The following is a 26,291-nucleotide window of genomic DNA, read 5'->3' as shown; positions in this document are numbered from 1 at the left end:
TGGAGGGCCCTGGGGCCACCTGAGAGAGCTCTAAATGGGCAAAACTGCAAAAACCAGAGCAACAACATAAGTAAAATGATATTGGATTTAGCCCAAAGTATGAAATAAATAACCCATGAGTTCATTCGTGTAGAAAGAAATAACTGAATAAATAAATGGAGGAGAATAGAATAGACAAATTGCTGCCATAGAATTCCAAATAATCTGAGTAGATGCCCCACCCTTGAGGAGGTGAAGCATACCTGTGAGATCTTTAAGTGGAGGCTGCCCATAGAGGCTTACTTCCAAAGGAAACAGTATGGAAAGGGGGACAGAAGGGTAACTTTACATTGGAGAAGCTAGGAAAACACTACCTCAGCCAGGTGATCCAGGTCAGTATCAACAGTCACAAGTCATCATGGTGGTGCCCACCCTTGATGTGATGTGACAAGAATGGCCTTTTCCCTCTGTGGTCTTCCTCCCTCAGACCCATAATCTAAGTTTCAGAAGAAACATCAAACAAATTCCTATTGAGGAACGCTGTGCAAAAAACCTGACCAGTACTCCTCAGAACCGTCAAGGTCACTGTCACAGCCAAGATGGGCCTAAGAAGATGGGACAACTTAACGTCATGTGGTTCCTGAATGGGGACTGGGACAGAAAACAGACATCAGGTAAAAACTAAAGAATTCTGCAAAAAAAAAAAAAAAAAAAAAAAAAAAAAAAAAAAAAAAAAAAGCGCTTAACTTTAGCTAATAAGCTAATAATAATATATCAATATTGGCTACATAGTTGTGACAAATATACTAATGTTAGATGTTATTAGAGGAAAATGAGGGTGGGGAAAGGAAATTGGTACCAGTTCTTCAAATTTTCTATAAATCTAAAACTATTTTAAAATAAAAAGTTTATACAGGTCTGGCATGGTGGCTCATGGCTCTCAACACTTTGGGAGGCTGAGGCAGCAGATTATGAGGTCAAGAGATGAAGCCCATCCTGTCCACTATGGTGAAACCTTGTCTCTACTAAAAATACAAAAAAAAAAATTTAGCTGGGCATGGTGGCATGCACCTGTAGTCCTAGCTACTTGGGAGGCTGAAGCAGGAGAATCACTTGAACCTGGGAGGTAGAGGTTGCAGTGAGTTGAGATAGTGCCATTGCACTCACTCCAGCCTGGCGACAGAGCGAGCACACTGTCTCAGAAAAAAAAAAAAATTTATATAAAAAAGTGACAAGTAAATATCCACATCAAAATACAAGGATTCTTATATATGTTGAAAAACCAAATCCATGAAACTGTACAGTACTTTCATGTATATCATATATATAATACAAATATCTCTTATGTATACCTTTATATATGCATATCTTATATATCTTATGTATATCTATTATATACAGATATATATCTTATTTATATCTTATGCCTTTATCTTATATATATGTTATATACAGATATACAGTATATCTTATGTATATCTTATATAACACATAAGATACAACTATGACAAAATTACATGTAAAATTTAAAAATAAAAGGATGTGAAATGCTACATCAAGTAAATACAAATGAGGAAAAGTCATTAATAACAGGCAGAGGAGAATTCAAGACAAAAGCAGTTAGGTTAATGAGATCGCTCATCATGATAAAGATATAATGGTCATTAATGTTTCTTTTCTAAATATCATTGTTTTGAAAATTTAAAAATGACTTTGGAACACATGAATAATTCTGTCACAGAGAAAGGGGAGCTTTAACATAACACTCACAGTGTTTTCTATCAATGGATCAAAATGACTCGAATGAGGGTAGTGATGATTGAATAATATAACAAGCAAGGTTAATTTTACATATTGTGTATCAAAGTGTGTCACCTGAGGAAATACACTTATTTCAAATAGTCATGACATGTTTACAAAAAATTATTCATACTCAAGGTCACAAAATCTATGATAATTCTTAAAAGTAGATTTGTATGATCATATCTTTGAATTGCCAAGTAGTAAAAACTCAAATCTCAATTGCTTTTATAAAATAAGAAAGAGTAAAAATAAAAATATCTGTCAATTATAATTGTAAAAAAATGGGATTAAACATAAACACAATCAAGATGTTTCATGAAATTCCAGGAGTAATTCTTGAAACTCAAAAAGATATAATTTTCATTCTATATTATTTAATTAGAAAATCTCAACGAACTGAATGACTTTCTAGTAAGAAGCAACTGATCAAAATGAACTCAAAAAGAAAAGACAACCTTCATAGTCTGATTCAAAGGAATGGAGACAATTTAAGTTACTCTCTGAAATTATTTTATCATTTCATACGTGAACCAAATCCTCTCACTGCTTTTGTTTCTTCTTATTTGTCTCAACCTGGGCCAGCCTGGTTGAGTCTATTCTCCAGCAGCTGAGAGCAGGTCAATCTTCTGCTGGATCCATCATACCTCTTTCAGCATTTCCAAAGCTAGATTATTCTAAAACAAAGCTTGAATGCACTCTATCTGTCCAAGTTTTAAAGTGATTGCAACATAAAACTCCAGAGCATTTAAAAGATACAACTGGAGAAGGGTCATGAACTCTACCGGAAACCAAAATCATGTTTTGTTTTTGTTTGTTTATTTTTTTTTAAAACAGTCTCACTCCATCACCCAGGCTGGAGTGCAGTGATGATCTCTGCTCACTATAACATCCACCTCCCAGGTTTAAGTAATTCTCCTGCCTCAGCCTCTCAAGTAGCTGGGACCACAGGCATGCATCATCATGCCTGGCTAAATTTTATGTTTTTAGTAGAGATAGGGTCTCTCAGAGTTGGCCAGGCTGGTCTCGAACTCCTGATCTCAGGTGATCTACCCACCTTGGCTTCCCACAGTGCTGCGATTACACATTCAATCACCATGCCCAGCCCCAAATCATGTTTTTATTTAATGGGCAAATCTGATTCCCAATCTAAAATTTATTCTATTCAAGTTTATAAGGCTCTTTCTATCCCTGATGTATGGGATTAAAAACATTATTCATGATTAGGAACCAGGAGAAACAGTCAGAGGATACACAAACATGGAAAGGTAGAAAAACATATGAGCAGGATATGAAGTCACCATTGGTTAATAAGAAAAACCAATGAAATAGGTGGAAACCATCTTTGTAGAACTTATTCCAAATACATAATTTTACTTGAATTTTTCTCTTTGAGTTGGGGGTCTCACCCTGTCGCCCAGGCTAGAGTGCAGTAGTGTGATCTCGGCTCACTGCAGCCTCTGCCTCCGGGGTTCAAGCAGTTCTCTCACCCCAGTCTCCTGAGTAGCTCGGATTATAAGCTTCCATCACTATGCCTGGCAAATTTTGCATTTTTAGTAGAGATGGAGTTTCACCACCTTGGCCAGGCTGGTCTTGAACTCCTGACCTCAGGTGATCTACCCTCCTTGGCCTCCCAAAATGCTGAGATTACAGACGTGAGCCATCACCCCCTGCCTGATTTTTAAATATCCAAACATTGAGCAATTAATAACAGGGGCTGAGAAACATCTGAAATTTGCAAAAAGGGGTCTGAAAAAAATAATTAAATATAAAGGCTGAAAACAATGTAAGATAACAACAGATCACAGAAACGTCAGAAGAATAAGAAGGAGAAAAACTTTTATGCACTAGAGATTTTTCTTTCAGTTACATAGTTATAAAATTTTATTATTTTATTTTATTTTATTTGTAGAGATGGGGGTCTCACTATATTGTCCAGACTATTCTTAAACTCCTGGGATCAAACAATTCTCCTGCCTCACCTTCCCAAAGTGCTGAGATTACAGGTGTGAACCACTGCACCTGAATGATAAAAAAAATTCATGACTCCTTAGAGATAAATAATTTAAAATCTATGCCAGAACACTTGCAACTTCAGAACATACAGAAATCTTCTGTAGAATATACATAATTTGTTCTATGTAATTTTATTAAATAAATAGTGGGGTAGGGTAATGTATGCCTCTATCTTATTGCAAAGTATGGGTTTAATCATTCTCTAATCATCATTTTATTAATATCTAAGATCTAGAGAATAAAACAAAGTCCTCCAGATATTGTTATTGATTATGATCTTGACTGGGTTTGCCCACCTGAGAATTTCAATCATAATATAGACTTATTTCAGAATGAGACTCAAATCAACGTTAACCCATCTGGCAGTTCCACAAACTCAAATATGGTCTGACTTTATTATCTTCCTAAGTTCTGTTCCTCTTCCTGAGTATACAGAAATACTGTGTTTCTTAGCATCTCTTGCAGTTAGGTTGAGACATGTGACTAGTTCTGGCCAATGAGCGTTAGCGTAAGTGGCATGAGTCACTCTGGGCCAAAGGATAAAGAAGCAGTGTTAAGTTTTTTACATATTCTCTCTTCCAACGTTCTGCTTTATTATGGAAGCACCTATATCAAGATTGGAGACCCACACATGGAAAGAGCCTGCATCTCTGAGCCAGTATTTAAAGGGAGCTGTCCTGGAGAGCTGGAAGCATCTACTTCGCATGAGCTCCTGAGGTTTCTGGATTTGTTTATTACTGCAGCCTCACCTAGCCTATTCTGACTAAGAGCTTTTCCTTCCAAGCTGGGCATCACAGTCAATATTATTCTCCATTGAAAATATACAGCTCCACATTTTAAACAACTCATTGTTTTACTAAGAATGTAGAAATGTTTATTATTCCACATTTTTGCATGCCTTGTACATCTGTCTATACTGTCATCTCTAACACCAGTCCCAATAAATCACAATTATTTGGAGGCTAGGGAGTATTCGACGAATGTATATATATTCTGTCTTGGAGCCTGAGTTGTTTCCTCTGCCTAAAATATTCTTTCCCTAGATATCTGCTTGGTTAACTCCCTTATCGTCTTTAACTCTTTGTTTAGGTCTCAATTTCTCAATGAAATCTATACTGACTGTCTTGGTTAATACTACCACCTGCAATACACACACACGCACACACACACACACACACTCTCTCTCTCTCTCTCTCTCTCTCTCTCTCTCCTCCAAATCCTTATCATACTGTATTTCATTTTTTTCCCCAGTAAGTTTTACCTTCTTGTATGTTATATAATTTACTTCTTTACTGTAGACATTGTCAGTCTCATATCCATCTCTATTCTGATTGTAAATTCCATTAAGGGTAAAATTTAAATGTTTTGTTGATTGCCATAAGAGTGCCTAGCAGCTAATAGGCAATCAATATATATTTATAGAGTGAAAAAAAACATTCATTTAGAGCAAGATCTGGTGCTGGGCACTATGAAAGATACAAAGATCCACAAAATGCCATTTTGTACTTGGTATGGGTGAACTTAAAATCTAGCAAGAGAAATAATGAAGTACAGAGATAATCGCTACAATGTTACATATGAAATGTAGCATGTTCAGGAGATAGTAAGAGTATTTACATATGAAATGAGGCATGTTCAGTAGATGGTAAGATTATTTACACAGGAAATAAGAATGTTTGGGAGATGGTAAGATTATTTACATAGGAAATGGGGCATGTTCCAGAGATGGTAAGATTATTTACAGAGGAAATAAGCATGTTCAGGAGATGGTAACATTATTTACATGGAAAATGTGGCATGTTCAGGGGATGGTTAAGATTATTTATATGAGAAATGTTTAATGTTCAGGAGATGATAAGATTATTTATATAGGAAACATGGCACGCTCAGGAGATGCTAAGATTATTTACACAGGAAATGTGGCATGTTCAGGATATGTTAAGATTGTTTGCATGGTAAATGTGGCATGTTCAGAAGATAGTACGATTCTTTCCAGCTCTGTGTGTGTGTGTGTGCGCGCGTGCGCGTGCGCGCGCGCGCACATGCTGAGTATTTATTTATACCCTATAATGTTTTAGAAGCAGTTTCCCTCCTAAATTTGTCCTGCTCTCTTATACCTTGTAAATTTATAGATTCACACGCAGTTAAATGGTGCGGCTGTCCCATAACCCTCAAGATTAACAAAATAGGAGTGGTCCCAGAAGGTGGAGAGTGTGTGTAGAACTAACAGCCTGTGACACTCAGGGCTGAGTCTGCTTTACAAGGCTTCTGCAGGATGTTTCTCATTACATCCCAACATGTCTGCCTTACAGGGGCCCTGGGGAGAAATTCATGGAAGGCTTAAGTGTCTGGAATAGTTTTGTATCTGATGAACAATTGGTCTGTTTTTGTCATACGGAGAGTATAAATTGCATAATTAATCAGGTTTTCCTTTTCAAATAGTCCATTCAAAAGCTTAGAGCCAAATTTGTGTTTCATCAGTTGTGAAGGCATGGTCTTTTCTGGTGTGTGTTTTATACTGTTTTCCTCATTCCTAGCTCCATTTTCTGTCTCTACCCTTGTTTTGCTTTTTTTCCTTGCCACCTTTGTTTCATGTGTGTTTATTTATTTGTTTTATATCCCTTTAAGCTACTTCAAATCCTTTATGAAAGAAGTTAGGGAAAATATAAAGAGAGCAGTTCTTACGCCTCTCTTTTGGGCACATCACTGTACTGGGTCTATGGAAAGGAAGATGAAGGAGAGAGGCAAGGAAGAAAGAAAAAGAAACAGAAAGAAAAGAAAAAGATGACACAGTCCCTGCCCTCAAGGAACTTGAGGAATGATGGTCCAGAGCTCTGCACAGCTGCATTGCTCATTGATTTCTCCCCTCTCTGAACTCTAACAGCACTTAGAGTCAATAACACCCAATTTAGCACTTGATGATATACTGCCTGGTACTGTCTGCTTATTGTTTTATGTGGCTAAGTGTTGCCTTTTGGGCAGGGACCTTGTGTTAACTTCTCCTGTCCTCTCAAAGTGAATAGTGCAGTTGCTCAGTGGATTGATTGATTGAGAAGCCATCCTTACCAGGAGAAGGATCTACGCCGCTTGGAAGACAGAGACTGGTGCAGCGACACCCTTAGGCCCACGAGTCAGGCAACGGCATTGACTGCCTAATTCATCCTTGCTGGTTCACTGGGTGGGGTCTCTGAGGAAATGGTTGCTGTGTATAGCTCTATATGTCAAGTCTGGGTCTAAATGCGTTATTGTAAGGGGAACTGAAATGGTTTAGTAATTATTATTTCATGCAGCAGAGATTTACTGTTTGCTTACCCTGTGACAGACACTGTTTTATGCTTTTGTAATACTCAGTAAACAAAACAGAGATCCCTGCACTGATGGTGTTTATACGCAGGCAGCATGGGAATGGCGGAAGCAGGTGTTAAACATGAGATATAAAATAGGTCAATTATATAGCATGTTAGAAAGAGGTAAGAGTTACAGAAAAATTTAAAAAGGGTTGGAGATTGAAAGTGCTACATGCAGAGAGGGCATTGCAATTGCAAATACAGACCAGTAGTAGGTGCTATGACCTGTGGCCAAATTCTAGAAATACTTTTTGAAGGTGGAAGATACAGTATTTCCCCATGGTTTAGGTGGAAGATGGGAGGGCATGGAGTCAAGGATGACTCCAAGGTCTTTGGCCTGAATAAATTAAAGGACAGAATTGCTGTTTCCAGAGCTGAAGAAGACTCTGGGAGGTACAGATGTGAAAGGGAAGATAAGGGGTTTAATTTTGGAGGTGCTGATTTTTACGTATCTATAGACATCCAGGCAGAGATTAGATATACTAGTCTGCTAGTGGAATGCTAGTTGGAAAGAAGTCTGGAACAGAAATGTAAACTTGGGAGCCATTGGAATATAGATGTTATTTAAATCCCTAAGGCTATAGGTCACACATAATGAGAGCTGATAGAGAGGTGAGGAGGATCAAGGAGGGAACTGTAACTTCCATCAGTAACAGGCACAGGTAAAGGGAAAGGATTGGCAAGGGAGCCTGAATAGGTGTGGCCAGGAGAACAGAAAGAAATTCGGGAAAGAGAGATAACCTGAAAACCAAGTAAAGAGAATGTATGGATGAGAAGGGGGTTATCAATCGGGTCAGAGCCTGCTGTAGGGTCAATTTAGAGGAGGACAGAGAATTGATTTAGCAATGCTGAAGTCGTTGGCGACCTTGACATGAGCAGTTTCAATGGATTGGTGTGGCCAAAGGATTGGCTGGAGTCAGTTTAGGAAAGAATGCTAAAGGGGGAATTGAAGGCAGTGAATGGAGATAACTCTTGCAAGGATTTTGCTGCAAAGAGGAGCAAATAAATAGGTTAGTCACTGGGAGGGAAGTGAGAATCATAAGAAGCTGTTTTTTTTTTTTTTTTTAAGATAAGAGAAATAGCAATATAGGGATATTTTGTATGCTGATGAAACTGTTTTAGTAGAAAATGAAAAAAATCGGTGATGCAAGGGAGGATAAAGGCAGGAGTGCTGAAGTAATGTTCTTGAATATGCAAGAGGGAAATGGAAGGAGTGCAGAGAGCCTGGCTCGAGATGGGGCAGAGATGTTTGTAGGAGGCAGGAAGACAGAGCATGTGGAAATAGATACATGCTGCTGGTGGGTAGAATGTTGTGGTATAAGAAACACCATTTTTTATTACACAAATAGAATGTGCTAAACCCTTAATATAAAAAATCTTAATGAGGTGGTAATTATCCTCCATATTTTACTTATAAGGAAACTGAGGCTAAGAGAATGAAAATCACTTGCCCCAGGTCACACCATGGCTGGCAACTGGTAAATGCCAGGATCCAAGCCCACATTTTCCTACTCCACAACCCATAATAGTGACCATTGCTCTCTGTGGTTTCTGTGGGGGATGGGCCTGTAGTCTCTGGGAGAATAACTGTGTATCTCATCAAAGATCCTGCAGATTCCATCAGGAGCCACAAGTGAAATGGGATATAGAAGGGCTGGAATTAGGACAGTTTGTCACCTCTGCTCTCTTTCTGTCTAAGCCCCAAAAGAGAAGTCCAAGAAAAGAGCCTCCCCCAAGGATGTCATTAGCATTTAATGTTACTCTCCGAGGGTGGAGGAGATAGGGACTTGATCCAGAACCAACTAGGAAGATTCAAGAAGGAGATAGGAGATGAGGAGGGAGGCCTGGCGCAGATCCTCCAACACTAAGCTCTGTGCCATCTGCACGCAGACCTGAGTTTAGTACAGAAACTGAGTCCAGTCTGTTCTATCCTCTGTATCACCTCCTGTAGAAGATAAGAGTCAGAAAAGGCTTGAAATGGAGACTGCTTAGTCCAATTTCCCACCCAGGGGAGAGTGCTCTCAGGAATGACTCTGCCAGACTCTTTTAAACACCTCCATTGATGGGGCTCTCACTGCCTTATTGGACAACTGGCTCTATTATTAGGCAACTACAATCATTAGGATTTTTCCTTAAGCATTGCTGAAATCTGCTTTCTTTCACCCCCCACTAACTGGCTGTAGTGATGCAGTCAAACCTGCTGTGAAAGTCAGGCTTTTGAACTTTCTGAACAATTCATCCTAAGTAGCTTCAGTGGAGGCAGAGAATACTTCTTTCTACTAGGTTGTAAGCTCATGTGGTTGTCATAAGAGAGGGAAGAGGCAACAGCCAAGGGGTCTCTGCTTTACAGAGCACTTGGCAGTGATGCTTTTGACCTTCAGAGTAGGCAGAGGAAGACCAGATTTGGTGTAAGCTCTGACTCTACCCCAATGTCCTGCAACTTGGACAACTCGGTTTCCCTCATTCGCATGGGCTCTGCCGTGATTCTCCTGGCAATGCTTGTCTGGAAGGTGGTAAACCAAGAGGTTCCCTGATTGTCCTCTCTCTTCCCACCAGACTTCTCTGATTTACCTTGAGTAGTCCTTGCTTGCAATGCCCCGTCCTTGGGGGAACCCTGACTTTATCACTTATCAAAGTGAGCACATAGCTTGAAAGAGAAGCTGTCAACTCTGAAATGCCATCTTCCTTACAGAACGAAGAGGATCTGTGAGGTGCCAGGGGCAATGGTGATGAATGGTCCGGACATGGCATGTGTTATTCTTGCCTTGTCACAGAGTAGACAGGAAAAAGCCACTGTGCAGAGCCCCCCAAAAGTGCGCTACTACTCTGAGCCCCAGGTATCCCCAGGAAGATCCATTGCTGCACTGAGATAAAAAAGGGGCATGTTTTCTCCTCCTTTTTCTTCCTAGAATCTCTAAATTGTTTCTACCCATTATAATTTTTTTCTCCCTTAGAACAGCTCTATGAATAAGCCATGAATCAACAGAACATAATGTTCAAGCCATGTCTGTTGTGGGCAGGAAGTCCTGCCTTTGAAGGTGACACAGAGTGGGGGGAGAAATTCAAATGTTCTGCCCGGCTGGCTGCTCCCTTGCCTCTCCCACAGCCATGCCCCAGACATTGTAGCCCAGAAGCCAACACAGAAAGGGAGAGACACAGGTAGCTGGGCTGCCAGTGGCCAAAGAAAGGATGGTCCACCTGAGTTTGGAAAGTAGAGGAGAGGATGAGATGTATGGGCATGAGAATGTGGGAGGAACATTTCCATTAAAGCCCACTTTGTGCTACCTTCTTGAAAACATCTCCAGGCTGACCTTCAGTGCCTCTGAAAAGACCTGAGTATGTAGTTATCACGCTTGACTCCACCACACAATAAGGAGTAGCCACTGATGGTGCATGGTGCCATGTTTTTGATGCTTCTTGCTGGGTGATGAGTCACAAGGAAGAAACTGAAACATGTCCTGAACAAGTACTGTAGCCCAGGTACCATGCTAAATACTTTCACATATGCTAGTACATGTCATCCTCCTCCTTGTTTAAAGCAAGATATTACTAAATCTCACAGATAAGGAAACCAAAGCTTAGAAATGTTGTATAACGTAGTAAAGGGCTGAGCTTTGGTTGATTTAAGGTTTATGAGTTAAGATTGTTTAATCCTAGATTAAAACATAAAGTGTTTCCCCTACATATGTCAAATTCTGTGATAAATTCTAGCGAAGTATCTTGATTCTTCTCTGGATTTTGACTCTACATTGCACTGTTGGGAATAAATGGGTTAGTAGGGATTTGACACCTATATTTTGTTTTAGGAGTTATAGGATGTTTTTCCGTGGAGTCAGTGCTGTCTTTTGGAGGGTATGTCATGGAGAATGTGTCAATAAATACTAGCCTGAAGAAGAAGTGGACCTAAACTTTGCTTTCATTTCAGGTGAATGGGAATGTACTAGGCAGACGTTGTGGTCTAGCCATCTATGATGGGAGACCAAAGTACAGACATAATCTCTTTCATTAAGCAATTTACAAATTGTTTGAAAGGACACAGGATTCAGCTGTGCAGATACACAGAGCAATGCAGGTGAGTTATAACAAAAGCTCAAGTGAGTCCTGGAGACAATGAGAGCCACAGGAGGTGAGAGGAGTGAGTGATGAATCCGCTGGAAACATTTAATGCAAGAGGGAAAGTTGCGTTGAGTTGAAAAGGCACAAAATTGCTCTTGGGAAGAATGAAGTAGAGAAATTCTAAATGAGAAGAAAGGGAGCTACTTAAATGTGGAGGTAAGAATGCTAATAATGTGTTTAGGGGATGAGGAGAAGTTCATTTTTGTTGGAATCACACCGGAAACAGTTGAAGATATGATAGGAAAGGCAATCAGACCTTGAATGCTAACTAGAAGGTAAACCTTATTCCAATAGCTATGCAAAGCCAGAGCAGGTTCTTGAGCAGAGAAAGCCTATGAGGAAGGGAGTTTTCAGAAACTGAATCTACAAGTGGGAAGCAGAGAAAGCAGTGGAGCAATACTAAGAGAAAGGAGATCGTTTAGAAAGGCATTGCCATGATTTAGGAGTGCAGTCACAAGCACTTAACCAGGTGAAGATGGGGAGAAAAAGGAAGGGCTGAGCAGGGCCCCAGTTAGGAGATAATAACAGCAGGCCCAGGGACATTCTATGGAGGGAAGGGAGAGGGAAGATTCAAGGGAGACACCGTGGATTAAGCTTGGCTAGAGGCAAAGTTATCATTCTCATTTGTGACCAGGCTCCATGTGAAGGACTGTCTTGCTTGGGAGGTCCGGAACCTTGGGCTGAAGTCTTATCTCTGCGTTAACTTTAGCCAAGCCACCTTCCCACCCACAGGCTTCAAGTTCTTTCTATGTAAAGCAAAGACAGTTGGCAAAACGCACTTTGGAAAAGTCTCTTCCAGCATCTTCATACAGAGCTTTACATGAGAAAGGCCCAAGAAATATGCATTTCTCTGATCCCTCCTCATCCCCATGCCTAGCATAGATTAATCTCCAAAAGGACATAGGCTCCAGTGACCCTACTTCCATGTGCAAGAGGCACCGTGCTCCATTCTGCACCACCATGGGCTGACTGAGCATTTATGTGGCAGACACTGAAGTTAACTGATATTCAGAGGGTAAGACTGAGCTGGGGTGTGCCAAGCCTCATTAGCTGTGTGGTTGGGTCACGGTGCCTGCCCATGAGGATGTTAAATGGCAGCATTGTCAGGATGAGATAATGTAACTGTCTCACTGCATTAACAACCCATCAATCCCTACAGCCACACTACACAGCCCCTTTCCTCCAGCTGCGGCCTCCTTGGCGAGATGGTCTATGAAGGCCGCAACTGGCTGTACAGGAGGGATGCACATATGTCCTGTCTCCAGCTTCTGCTGATCACAGGGATGGTGCACAATGAAGGGTGCTGGGACTCTGGGCTTCACCCCATGACAGGATAGGGCAGTGCCCATGTCATAAACATAAACAGGCATACAAGGAAAGTGACCTGAGGCAGAACCTAATTTCTACAGCCCTAAGAAGCTTCTTTTGTCATCTTAAGTGATACGGTGACTGCGGGGAAGCAAAGAGCAGAGCGGGTCTCAAATGCAGATGGAGATGCTAAGATTTCAAGGCAACAATAGATGCCTGATACGCTAAAACAGAAATCCTCTCTGTTTTTAATTGGACCTGAAATTCCCACTAGCACACATCCATTGCTCTGAGAAATTGCATTTTTGGTCACTAGGTGACAAGTGACCTCTTTTCAAGTTCCTCCAGGTGGGATAATACTTTAAGTCTTTTAAAGCATGCCATATATATATATATGTGTGTGTGTGTGTGTGTGTGTGTGTGTGTGTGTGTGTATACACTTCTCTGGTCTGCTATTAATCATGTCATGTAACATCCGCATTATCCTTTGCATAGACATGATAAATTTTAATATTAAAGCAGTCAAAGAAATATTAACATTAGTCTCAAATTTTAAAAAAGAACAGATCAAATTTACTAAATACCTTATTTCCTACAACAAAATACTCTTTGTTCATAAATTACATGCCTTATAATTATTATATATATTACACACATAATATGGTTTCTCTCCCATTTACAAAAAGCAGCTATTAAATAGATAGCCACATGAAATTGAGGAAATCCAGTGTTGGCTGGCTAGTCCACTGGCAATGCCCTGAGATATGGACTTTGACCAGTTCAGTATCGATGGGATGGATCAAAACAAAGACTCAAAGTGTGGAGTGCTATGAAAAGGTGGCGTCGGCTGGGCGTGGTGGCTCACGCCTATAATCCCAGCACTTTGGGAGGCCAAGGTGGGTGGATCACGAGGTCAAGAGATTGAGACCATCCTGGTCAACATGGTGAAACCCCGTCTCTACTAAAAATATAAAAATTAGCTGGGCATGGTGGCATGCACCTGTAGTCCCAGCTACTCGGGAGGCTGAGGCAGGAGAATTGCTTGAATCCAGGAGGTGGAGGATGTGGTGAGCCGAGATCGCACCATTGCACTTCAGCCTGGGTAACAAGAGCGAAATTCCGTCTCAAAAAACAAACAAAAAAAAGGTGGCATTGCTGTACTGGGGACCAGAGTAGGTGACCCTGGGCAAGCAGTCTGAAGGCTCTTGGCTGCTTGAAAGTGCGGATAGAGAATGGAAAAGGAGGTCTGAGGTTGCCGACAGTGAAGCCATGCATGTGTTTGAGGTTGAGGGCTTGAAATGTACAATTATTTGTGTAGTATTTGATCTATCCTCTCTATGATGCCAAGCTCCTACCATCTATGCGGTTGTGTCTTTTACTGAATCCATGGCACAACAGCTTGTACCAACATGTCTCAAACGTATTTGACCACCATGCACTTATAAAAGTGGAGTTAACTGATGAGCATCAACAAGAGCTGAATATAATGTGTACATTTTGCTGATATTTCCCTTCTGTGACACACCTATTGTGAGGCACTCTAGCATGGAGTTTTAGAATATGAGCTCTGGAGGCAGACAGATGCTCTGAAATTGAATCCTGATTCTATCACAGTCTGTATGATTCTGCACAAGTAATTCAACGTTTATGTTTCAGTTCTTCCCATCCCTGTTCCAGCCAAACTTTGGATTTATCAAATCTAGATCTATATTCCTATAACCTTTGTATCTCAGAATGGGGAGGTATGAAAAGTATTCTCTTTGCCACCCATTGCCCCTTCTCCCTCCCTTTTGTAAAAGCCTATAGTCTTTAAGGCTCAGACCAAATCAGCCTACCCCTTTTTCCCCCTTCTCCTAAGAATCATTTGAGGAGCATCTTTCCATGTGTCTCTATGCATTAAGACTATCTGATCTTTGACAAATTGGACAAAAACAAGCAATAGGGAAAGGATTCCCTGTTTAATAAATGGTGTTGGGAAAACTTGCTAGTCACATAAAGAGAGCTGAAACTGGAACCTTTCCTTACACCTTATACAAAAATTAACTCCAGATGGGTTAACAATTTAAACATAAGACCTAACACCATAAAAACCCTAGAAGAAAACCTAGGCAATACCATTGAGGACATAGGCGTAGGCAAGGACTTATGACTAAAACACCAAAAGCAATGGCAACAAAAGCCAAAATAGACAAATGGGATCTAATTAAACTTAACAGCTTCTGCACAGCAAAAGAAACAGTCATTAGAGTAAACTGGCAACTAACAGAATGGGAAACATTTTTTGCAATCTACCCATCTGACAAAGGGCTAATATCCAGAATTGACATAGATTTAAAACAAATATACAAGAAAAAAAACAAACAACCACATCAAAAAGTGAGCAAAAGATATGAACAGACACGTTTCAAAAGAAGACATATATGCGCGGCCAACAAACATAAAAAAATGCTCATCACTGGTGGTTAGAGAAATGCAAATTAAAACCACATTGAGATACCATCTCATTCCACTTAGAATGCTGATCATTAAAAAATCTAGAGACAACAGATGCTGGAGAGGATGTGGAGGAATAGGAATGCTTTTACACTGTTGGTGGGAGCATAAATTAGTTCAACCATTGTGGAATACAGTGTGGTGATTCCTCAAGGATCTAGAAATAGAAATACCATTTGACCCAGCAATCCCATTACTGGGTATATACCCAAAGGATTATAAATTGATCTTTTATAAAGACACATGCACAGGTATGTTCATTGTGACACTGTTTACAATAGCAAAGACTTGGAACCAACCCAAATGCCTATCAATGATAGACTGGATAAACAAAATCTGGTACATACACACCATGGAATACTATGCAGCCACAAAAAAGGATGAGTTCATGTCTTTTGAAGTTACATGGATGAATATGGAAAACATCATTCTCAGCAAACTGACACAAGAACAGAAAACCAAACACTGCATGTACTGACTCACAAGTGGGTGTTGAACAATGAGAACATATGGACACAGGGAGGGGAACATCACATATGGGGGTCTGTTGGGGGGTGCGGGGTAGGAGAGGGATAGCAGTGGGTGAGGAGATTGGGGAGGGATGTCATTAGGAGAAATATCTAACATAGGTGACAGGGGGATGGAGGCAGCAAACTACCATGGCATGTGTATTCCTATGTAACATTCCTGCAAGATCTGCCCATGTATCCCAGAACTTAAAGTAAAAAAAAAAACAACAACAACAACAAAAAAAGACTAGGTACAGATTCACTGTCTTCTACTTTTTAACTCCTGTCCTCATTCCAGGCAAAGTCAACACCCTTATGGATCCCACATCAGAGTCCTGGCCTCTTGGTTCCTTGAATTTCTCATATTCAATGACCTTTACTTCATCTGAGATATTCACTCCATGATGAAATGCTGGACCACATCATCTACAGAAACATCTCCACCTCCAAAATCATGAACTTCCACATTTGTACTAAAAGCTTCTATTATTCCCCTCAATTGTCCAAATACGTCCACTGCATGAGTATGCTGACCTCATACTTTCAGCCCATTCAACTCCATTTCCATCCAAATCACCCCCGTCTTCACTTCCATCTTTAGCCATCTTTGCTTTCTTATTACATAACTTTAGTCAATCAATTTTCAAATAATTCCAAATCAGTTGTTTACTTTCTTCATTTCACTTACCTTGAAAAATCTTAATTCTGATGGAAACAACCCACTTTCTTTTGTCCACACCTGAGCAGCTGGGCACAGGAGGAAAAAATCAGAGAAGTAGGAAGATAGATATAGTTATAAAATAAGGAACACTGTCTTAAGTCAAATTTCCTGGAAACTGATTCTGATATGGAGATTGTGTGTAAGAGGATTCTTGCAGAACAGTCTCTGGAATATCTCAAAGGGAGAGAGGAAGGCAGGAGTGGGCAGAGGGAGAATTTGACCCATGACATAGTTGCAACAAAGGCCTTGGCCAACCTCACTAGAAGCTCTGGAACCAAGATGGCTGTTCAGAGTTGTCCCAGATTGAAGCAACAGGGCTGGGCCTTTGCACCTCCAAGAGTGCTGGGCCTTTGAGGATATGGGATGCCTCTGGGAAGGGAAAGTAGTTAACTTAAAACCCTTGGCAGAGAGTAATTTCTGGGAAGTGACTCATCTTGAAGCCATCAGCAGCCAACATTCCCATGGCTAGGGGTTCCTGAGGCAGAGTCTTAGTGGAGCACCACAGAACTCACTTCATCATACCCATTATAGTTACTGGCTCTGCATTCTTCCTGCAGTGCCCCTATCTGTAAACAGCTTCTCCAAGATTCTGGCTGTTCTCATTTCCTGAAAAAGCTTATGTCTTCCTACCTTCCTATTTTATATCTATTTCAGATTTCTCTTTCCCTGAGCTAGCACCTCTGCTAGCCTGTGTGACTTACCTTGTGATGTGACTCATATTCTTGTCCTCCAGGGGTGTGAACCCCTGGTCACCAAACTCCTCTTGGGCTGTAGCTGCTGCACATATCTAGTTACTGTCAAAATTGGGTCGAAAATTGCCAGTAAACACTCCAGCAGATCACTGGAGAAACAAATGTATTTCTCTCTGTCAACATGTAAAGCATAGCCCAACCTCCTTCTGCTTGTTAAGGGAAATTAACCTGCCTGGAGGGTGAGTGCTTTCTGTGCCTGCTGCTCTCATGACACGACTAGCCCAAAGTGGCCATAAGGCAGCAATAACATAATTTTGTTTTTTTGAGGCAGAGTCTCACTCTGTTACCTAGGTTGGAGTGCAGTGGCTCAATCTTGGCTCACTGCAACCTCTGCCTCCTGGGTTAAAACAATTCTCCTGCCTGAGCCTCCTGGGTAGCTGGGACTACAGGTGTGTGCCACCATGCCCAGCTAATTTTTTTTTGTTTTTGTATTATTAGTAGAGATGGGGCTTCCCCATGTTGGCCAGGCTGGTCTTGAACTCCTGACCTCAGACGATCCACCTGTCTTGGCCTCCCAAAGGGCTGGGACAACAGGCATGAGTCACCATGCCCACCTAGCAACAGCATAAGTTTTAATGACATTCTTGGTCTGTCCCCAGTGAAAAACTTGTATCTGAAAACATAAAGGGTCACTGGGAGTGATGGTAAAGACGGGCGCCCCAACTGCCATTCTTCAGTGTCTGAATTTATTTCTATATAAATACATGTAGTATATGTACAATGATCATGAACTTAGGAAGCATGGCAGGGTACTGCATCCTAGAAGAGAGGTTCTCCATTCTTTCAGAGAATCATATAAAAACTGGCACCTCACTTGTATCCTCAAAAGACCATTCCATTGCTCTATTGGCTTGTCGATTTTTTAGGCGTCATTTTATGTAGTAAGATGAGTGAATTTCAGGGTCACACACCCTATCTTCCCTCCCTTGCTGTAAAGTGGGTCTCCTGGCCTAATGTGATGTTGTGCAGGATCTTATGCTGCTGGGTTAAATACTGACGAAGACTTTAGATAGTGTGCTGGCTGAGGCCTGTGGGCAGGGAAGCCCAGACCTGGAGTATGTGTTTATACTATCAAAATGAACCTTTGCTGATTCTAGAATGGAAGAAGTTCCATGTAACCCATTTGCCATCAAATGTCAGATTGGTGTCCTCTAGGGATGCTGCCATATGGGAGACATAGCATTTGTCTCTGCTGGCAGGTTGGAAATTTAGCAGGGTTAAGAGCTAGAGCAGCTGTGATCAGCAGGGGCTCACGCCCCCGAGTCTGTGCCTTGCATCCATTCCTGCCACCATGGCCACTCCATTTCATAAACCCACTGTGCAAGACAAGGGTCTGTTATTAGAACCTGGCTGGTGTCAGCTGGCTTAGTTATTCCCTTTAAATGCTTATTTAATTCTCTTATGGGGCAGATGCTCTCTGGTGGGTATTAACCCATCACAAAGATCTTCACACTTTGGGCCAGTCCCATAGGTCAGTCTTTTAGCCTCCTCGCCATTCTTTCTTGGCCCAGTCTTCTAATCTGTTTTCTTATAGACCTTGATTAACTGCCTGAGACAATTATCATTTTCCATGAGGCCATATAGAGTCTTACTGCAGGCCACTTTTACTTCCGCTCAATGTGAACAACCAAATGTCTCACCTGCTGGTAGCATTTCTCTTCAGTACTCCTCAAGGGTCACCCCCAAGTGGGGAGAGAGTGCAGCAAAAGTTCGCTTTCAGTTTCTGCTCACATGTCAAACTAATCCATCCACGCCGATGTTCAATCTCTTTCTCCTGTATCAGGCAGTTATTGTCCAGAGGTGAGCTGAAAGAGAGACGCCAGTGTAACTAGTGCAAACAGAAGGGTCTCAGCATTTAAGCTGATGCGGCTTATTTAAGCCCTTGGGGTCTACTTGTGCCTGGCTCTGGGGTTAGTTTCTCTGATCTGTGGGTCATTGCTGAGCCTGCCTGAATGTATTACTTGGTGGATCTGGTAGAACTCAGCTTATGAAGGGCAGTTCTGGATGCATAGCCATTTGACATCTTCTGGTCAGATGTTCAGTTCCTATCATGCCCTTTAGCTGCTGGTAGTCATTTTTTGAATGGTTTATTAGTCTCTGCTGTACACAGCATGGCCCTGCTACAGAATCCTAGTGGTTTACATTTTGACTCTCCTATTAGGCTTTGCTATGACCTCCACATGGTATATTTTCCCTCCACAGGTAACTCTAGTAACCACCACAGGTTCTCCGGGTCTATGGCACAAGCATTAAGGCTGCTTGCACACCTGACTGACCTGGTGCAGTACCCTTCCCTGCTCCAGGCCCCATTCAAGCATGGTGCCTTCCACGCAATGGGTTGGCACAGTATTCTCAAGTGTGATATATGCTTCCTTTAGCATCGGAAGAGGCGTATTAAGCATTGTGCTTCCTTTTTATTGCTGGGAAGTAGGAGAAGCCATCATTTGCCCTTTACTTTGGAGGAAATGTCCTAGCACGCCCCGGACACTTCAAGCACTAACGTTTTCACCAATGTTACAAGTCTCTTAATTTGCCTAGCTGTCTGCAGGCCAGGCTCTGTCTACCCAGCTGCCACATTGACTTTGTCAATCATTATGACATTGCATATACCTTGCTTTGGATGGTTAAATGCCACCACCTGGCTTCTGTTATTTCATGACTCTCATCTCTGTTATTACCAGGGAATTTAGTACTGTAACAGCCTCTCCTCTTATAAACTCTAGCCTGCAGAGGACAGCCATCACTGAATTTTTCAAGAATTTTGGTAATCCTATGTATCAGTCAGCTCCAGACTGCCATAACAAACCATCACAGAGTGGGTGGCTTAAACAGCAGACATTTACTCTCATGGTTTTGGAGGCTGAAAGTCCAAGACCAAGACTTTTGTCAATTTGGTTTCTGGTGAGGGCTCTCTTCCTGGGTTGTAGATAGCTGCTTTCTCACTGTGTGTTCACATGGGAGAAAGGGACAGAGAGAGAGAGAAAGAGAGAGAGAGAGAGAGAAGAGAGAGAGAGAGAGAGAGAGAGAGAGAGAGAGAGAGAGAGAGAGAGACAGAGACGGAGACGAAAAGCAGGGGGGAGAGACAATCGGCTTTCTTGCATGTTTTTTTCTTTTAAGGACAATAATCCAAGTTCCCTTCTTATGACCTCATTTAACCTTAATTACCTACTAAAGACCCTGGTTCCAAAACACAGTTACACTGTGGGTTATGGCTTCAACATATGAACTTGGAGGGTTAGTTTAGTCTATACTATCCACTTACCTACGCATTCCTTATTGCTTTGATAACCTGAAGTGTCCTTCAGGTTCTCCCATGGAACATGGTCAGTGGATCAGTTTTTCTGGCCCTGTGCAGTATATCCATTCTAGCATGGACCTTTGACCATCTGACCTTTGATATCTGTTCTTCCATTGTCTGCCACTATAGTTTTGGCATTTCTGCTTCATTTAGTGGAGCCATCCCTTTCCCCAAGCTTCCAAGAGATATCCTTTTTGCATATCAGCACACTTTCTCACAATACTTGCCAGGGTGTTAATTCTATGTCCTGGAAGGGTGTTCCCATTCCAATAAGCTCTCATTTATCCAGACTTGCACCCTGCCACTCTTGACTCAACACCCTCAGGAGCCAATCTAGTGCTTCCTTTCCCATCTCCTGCTGCTGCACAGGAGCTCCATTCTGTAGCCCCTGGCCTATGGCCTTCTCTCCCTTGGTAGACCCAGCACTTCTCCAGTTGACATTATACTAACTATGAATCTTGTGTTAAACAGGATACAAGTTAGGGTAGCATTTCATAAGGAGGGTAGAGGGTGTGTTTTTCAAATAAGAGGCCTTTGAAATACTTTTAAGCAAGAAGAGAGGGAGCATCAGCATCTAAGAAGGGGAATGGGGCATCTCCATAGAGAGTTCATGGGCATCTGGGGTTCCCAGGTCCTTGAGTTTATCAACATAGATGTCCCCATCCCGACAGTCCTGCTCCCTCCTTCTCATCATAGCCCTGACCTTGGTGGAGCCAACTTGTTGAAGTTGAGAATTAAATCTCTTCCAAGGCTTTGATCCCCTTGTAATTTAGCTTTTGGCCGGATCCTCAGTCTTTCTTGACTCCTGCTGCAAGAGAGAGGGTTCTTGCTCTATGCTGCTCAGGAGGCCCTCTGACTTTTACACTTAGCTTAAACTTCATAAATAACCCCCTCAGCCTTTAATGTCTTTCTCTAATGCATCCATAGCACTCAGCAACAGCATTCCATTCCCTAAATTTGAAACTTACTAGTTACTGATACTTCTCAAATGCTTGAGATATCTCACCTGCCCATACTTGCCCTTCCACTGGTATCTCATCCCAGTTCAACACCAATAAACATTCTAATAACAGCCAATGCAGCATGCCAGGGACTAACAGGACTCCGGCAGTCTCCAGTGATGAAGCCCTCACTCACAGCTGACTCTCCAGAGCGAGTGACTCTGCTCCAAAATCCCATTTAAAAATCTGCTTCTTTATATCAACTGTCTTAGGTCAAGTTCTCTGAAAACAGACTTTGGAGATTTGTGTGGAGGTTTATTAGATATGCCATCGAGAGCCACACGTGTGAGGAATTGAGGGATATGGGACTGGGCTGAAAGGAGTGGAACTGCAGTGCATTTGCAGCAAAAGCCTCAGCCAACCCCACAGGGAGCACGGAAATGAGATGGCCCTGTGGAGTTGTCCCAAATTAATTTTAATGTAGTAATTATCCATCGACCTCTTACTTTCTGGTTTTGGTGGCTTTAGAATTACAGTGAAGAAATTATTCCAAACCCAAGGTAACAAATTTAGTTTCTAATATTCTCTTTTATTTGTTTATATATTTACTTCTTTCAGCCCCTGATGGGCAAAATCAATTCAATATCAGTCAACTAATAAATACAAGATGTCTAACCAATCTAAACATTTAAGCCTTTTGGACTCATTACCTTACACTTTACAGTTAATTCCTCTTGTACTCTCCAGGTTGCTGTCGTGATCTTTGGGGAATCCTGGATTGTCAATGATTTTCAGGGGACCAGAAGGCCATTGTCAGGCCCATTTTTGACAAGGGAATAAGAAATAAAACAAAACTCCAAAATGAATGGTAAAAAGAGATAGTTTGAGAATATCCAGGAAAAAAAAAACAAAACAGAGAATCCTAAGACTTAGAATTCTCTAAAAGCTTGCCATGTCACACTTGTCTATTTATTTTTCTTAGGTAAAGGTATTAGACTGGTAGATAACGAAAGTGTGTTTCTGGTTTTCATTAAGGCATCCTGGAAAAAAAATCGTATCATATTATACCGTATCTTAAGATGTATTCAGAAAGGATCAAAGGATTCTTAGGCAGATAACTCAGTGAAGGATCTAAAGATCTGAACTAATGATGAACGGGAGAGAAGTTTCTAGTGAAATTCTCCAGGGTTTGACTTCAGGTGAATGCTAGTAAATGTTTTAATGAATGACTTTTATAAAGACAGAAGCCAGAGTCATCAAATTTGTGGATGACATGAATTTGGGACTGTTAGCAAATATTCTAGACGACAATCAGGTCCCCAAGTTCTTGACAAGCTGAAAGAATGAAATGAATCCAAAATAATGAAATTTAACCAAGAATAATGTAACATTCTATTTTAAAATCTCACAATTATAGAATAAGATCACTAGAAAGGAGAAGCCGTACTTGTGAAGGAAAATATACCTTCCTTCCTGGGATTTAGTTGGGAGGAAATTGGTGGTGGCCACCCAAAGCAGAGACTCTTGGCAACATGAATAAAACTGCAATGTCTAAAGTGGTAGAGGTGGTCATTTTGCCATAACTTAAGTGAAATCCCATAAGAAGAAATGTGTTCTAGACCATCAGACCAAGTTTAGAGGAAAGGAACTAGAACAATAAAGGGCCGTAAAACTTTGCATGTTGGTAATTGTTTTGCAATTTGATGGTATCTAGCCTGGAGAAGACAAAGCTGAGAGGAATACATAGTCCCTGGCTGCAAATATTTGAAAGAATGCCATCAGAAGAAAGGGCTTGCTTGTTCTTTCTTTGCAAGCATTAGAAATGGGACCATAAATGGAGACCTACAGAGAGACAGATTTAGGTTCAACAAAATGAAAGACCTCCATTCTGATTCAGCTTTTTGAGTGCTCTGACATGGCATGAACTGTCTGAAGAGTATGAGTTCCTGGTAACTTGAGATGACAGCATAAACCAGATGATGACATTGCATGTATGTTTAGGGAGAGATTAAAAATCTACCATTTGGACGTTGGACTGGATGAGGATTGAGGTTACTTTCAGCCCTCAGATTCTGTTTTACTGAACTGAAAGCTAGTGTTTCTGTTGATTTTAAGCAGGTCATTATTAAAATATGGTCTTGTGCCCAGGGCACAGCAAAGCTAGAATGAAGGATGACCTTTAACAAAAGAGTCCTTTTGAAAGATTATGACCTGTTCATATGCTGTGCCCATGTCTGTAAATGTTTTTGAGATGGAAGCAACAGAATACTGCACATCAACTCATCCCCACTTTATCTTCTCTAAGCTCCTAAAACCTGCTCTTCTGTCCTTAATTTAAAGCCAAGTATACAAGACTAAAAATACAAGACTCACAATGTTATTTCCTTCAAGAAGTAGGATTGTCCAAGGTTAATAACAACTCCTATTTGTTAAATACTATATGTCAAGTACTATGCTAAGTATTGGATTATTTTTGGTCTTCAAAATAATCCTATTAATGGATATTATCATTATTGTTGTCAATATCCATTGATATTGATAGGGAATATCAAGGCTTGGATAGTCAGTAGTCATAGTAAGTGGCAGAGATGAAACTCAAAACCAAGTTGTCAATCTAGTAATAAAATAAGGCACATTGTTAACCACTATATGACGCTGCCTCTGCATGGCAAAGAGAAGATTCTAGTTACATGTAAGAATTCTGACGCTAATGGCATCCATCATGCTTTCAGGAACAGCTGAGCTGACCTAAGTGTGGAGCAGGGCACACTGGAGAGGATGGTACATTTCAGACAAGTAAAGGAGCAAATGCTTAGTGCTGACAACATTTTTGGACTACCAACAGCCACAGTCTGCTTGCATAAATGGAGTCTTATTTCAATTGGCTCATTTGCTCAGAATAACAAGTACATATGCCAATGTGGATAAAAACAGAAAGGCCAGAGAGAGAGAGAGGATGGAAAGGGCATTTTACTGGTATTTCAAGGAAACACACACACACACACAGTTCTTTTCTCATCTCAAAGGTAGTATTTCCTCACTGTAAAACAAATTAGAAAATACAGAAAGCACAAAGAAGAAGATATGATTTGCAATCATCACACTGCCCAGATGCCCGATGACCACTGAGAACATTTAGGCTCATATACTCTCAGTCATGTAGGAATACATTCACACATACTTTTTAATAAAAATGCGACCATTCTCTGCACACTGTTTTGTAGCCTCTTTTTCTCTCTGCATATATTGTTGTGACCATTTTTCCACCTCATTAAATTTTCTTCTACCCAATCATTTTAAATGGCTACATAGCATTCCACTCTATGGATATGCCGTAATTGGAACCTCACTTTTCACAAATCAATCAATCAATCAATCATGGGGAAGCTCTCCTGCAGGTCAGACACAAATGCTGCCAGAGGTGGTGGAGCAATGCTGAGGCCAGGAGGGGAGGGAAGGAGGAGCGTGGAGAGCGGGAATGTTGGTTGGAGTTTTGATTTGAGGATCTGCTGGGGGCTTTTAAAAATGGGAGCTGGTAAGGGACATCTGAAAGAGAGAAATTGCCCAAGAGAGAGGGAGGGAGGGGAGGGGAGAGACTGCATTAGATTGCTGAGATGGATTATTTGGTTTGGCTGTGTCCCCACCCAAACCTCATCTTGAATTGTAGTTCCCATAATTCCCTCGTGTTGTGGGAGGGACCCAGTGGGAGACAACTGAATCACAGGGATGGTTTTCCCCCATACTGTTCTCCTGGTATTGAGTAAGTCTCACAAGATCTGATGGTTTTATAAGGGGAAGCGTCTTTCACTTGGTTCTCATTCTCTATTCCAGGCGTCAAGTAAGAAGTACTTTTCACCTTCCACCATGATTGTGAGGCCTCCCCAGCCACGTGGAGCTGTGAGTCCATTAAACCTCTTTTACTTTATAAGTTACCCAATCTTGTGTATGTCTTTGCCAGGAGTGTGAAGATGGTCTAATACAATGAGAGGAGATACAGGCTGCAGAGACTCTTCTGGGGAGAGAAAGGCTGTTTGGAGAGGGGAACAAGAATCCTCGTCTGAATAAAGAACAGAATAGGATCTGGAGAGGACCGTGACCAAGAGGGAGAAGCTGGAAGGCACAACTCTGTGTCTAGTCTGCTGTGTAAAATCCTATGCCCACGTTGCCCCCACAGGCACTGTGATGGAGTCCCTTGGCCCTCAGAAAGCTGGGACTGTGGCTACCATCCTCATGGGATAATTATTCAGGAGAAGAGCTACAGGGAATGGGGAAAGGTTTGACTCCGTGGTTGTATCTTCCTGGGAGATTCCTCAGCAGTGCCCCTCAGCCAGTGGCAAGAACAAGAAGGGCAGATTTGCTTCTCAGATCACGGAGTGTCTGGGAGCCACTGGATGTACTTCCTTCTCCCTGCCCATCCTCCACTACAGCCTAGGGACCACACCATTGTACTGTTCTCTACACACAGGGCTCGTGGTCTGTAGGTGAAAATGAATGTTTACAGGAGCCTCCCAGGTAGCACAGACTCATTTCTCTTGTGACCATCCCTCTCAGTCCTCAGCAAGAGAAACCTATTGCCAAGGGTCTTATGAGTGACCTGGAAAGGAAGTGGGAGGCCATGGCAGCCAGCAAATGGAATAGGGAGGCACAGCAGGGTGGGATCAAAAGTCCCTACTTTTGATCTCTGTCTTGACAAAGACAATCTGACCCCATTCCAGCATGCCTTTTACACAGGATTGAGGGGAGCAAGTGCCTAGCCTTTTCAGACTGGGAGAGATCTTTGGAAATCTTCTGTAAATCTCTTTATGGTGCTGAGGGAGCCTTGGATTGCATAAAGTCAAAACACCGCATGCTCTGTGACCTTGAGCCATTATATCTTAGCTTCCTTATTGATAAATAGAAGAGATAATTTAAAAAATCTATATCATACATTTGGTGATTAAACACCTGAATGCCACCTTTCTGAAGAAGAGGTCAATTCAACACCTACTTTTCCCTGGGAAAGTGGTCTGTG

At 41.5% G+C, this 26,291-nt stretch overlaps 1 long non-coding RNA gene across 1 annotated transcript in view; it reads right to left on the bottom strand.

The window, feature by feature from the left end:
- LOC141580858 (uncharacterized) overlaps positions 1–26,291 on the bottom strand; it is a 565,368-nt gene that overhangs the window by 15,269 nt on the left and 523,808 nt on the right. The window contains exons 7-9 of the long non-coding RNA XR_012513254.1: positions 18,682–18,846; positions 16,991–17,083; positions 16,257–16,315 (exon numbers count right to left, since the gene is read on the bottom strand). This is a non-coding gene — a long non-coding RNA (uncharacterized LOC141580858). The remainder of the gene's footprint in view (positions 1–16,256; positions 16,316–16,990; positions 17,084–18,681; positions 18,847–26,291) is intronic.

The sequence above is a fragment of the Saimiri boliviensis genome, chromosome 13 (assembly GCF_048565385.1).
Source record: "Saimiri boliviensis isolate mSaiBol1 chromosome 13, mSaiBol1.pri, whole genome shotgun sequence".
In the NCBI taxonomy this organism is placed as follows: domain Eukaryota; kingdom Metazoa; phylum Chordata; class Mammalia; order Primates; family Cebidae; genus Saimiri; species Saimiri boliviensis.
Note: the sequence above shows the minus strand (reverse complement) of the source record. Positions and strands in the feature narration are given on the sequence as shown.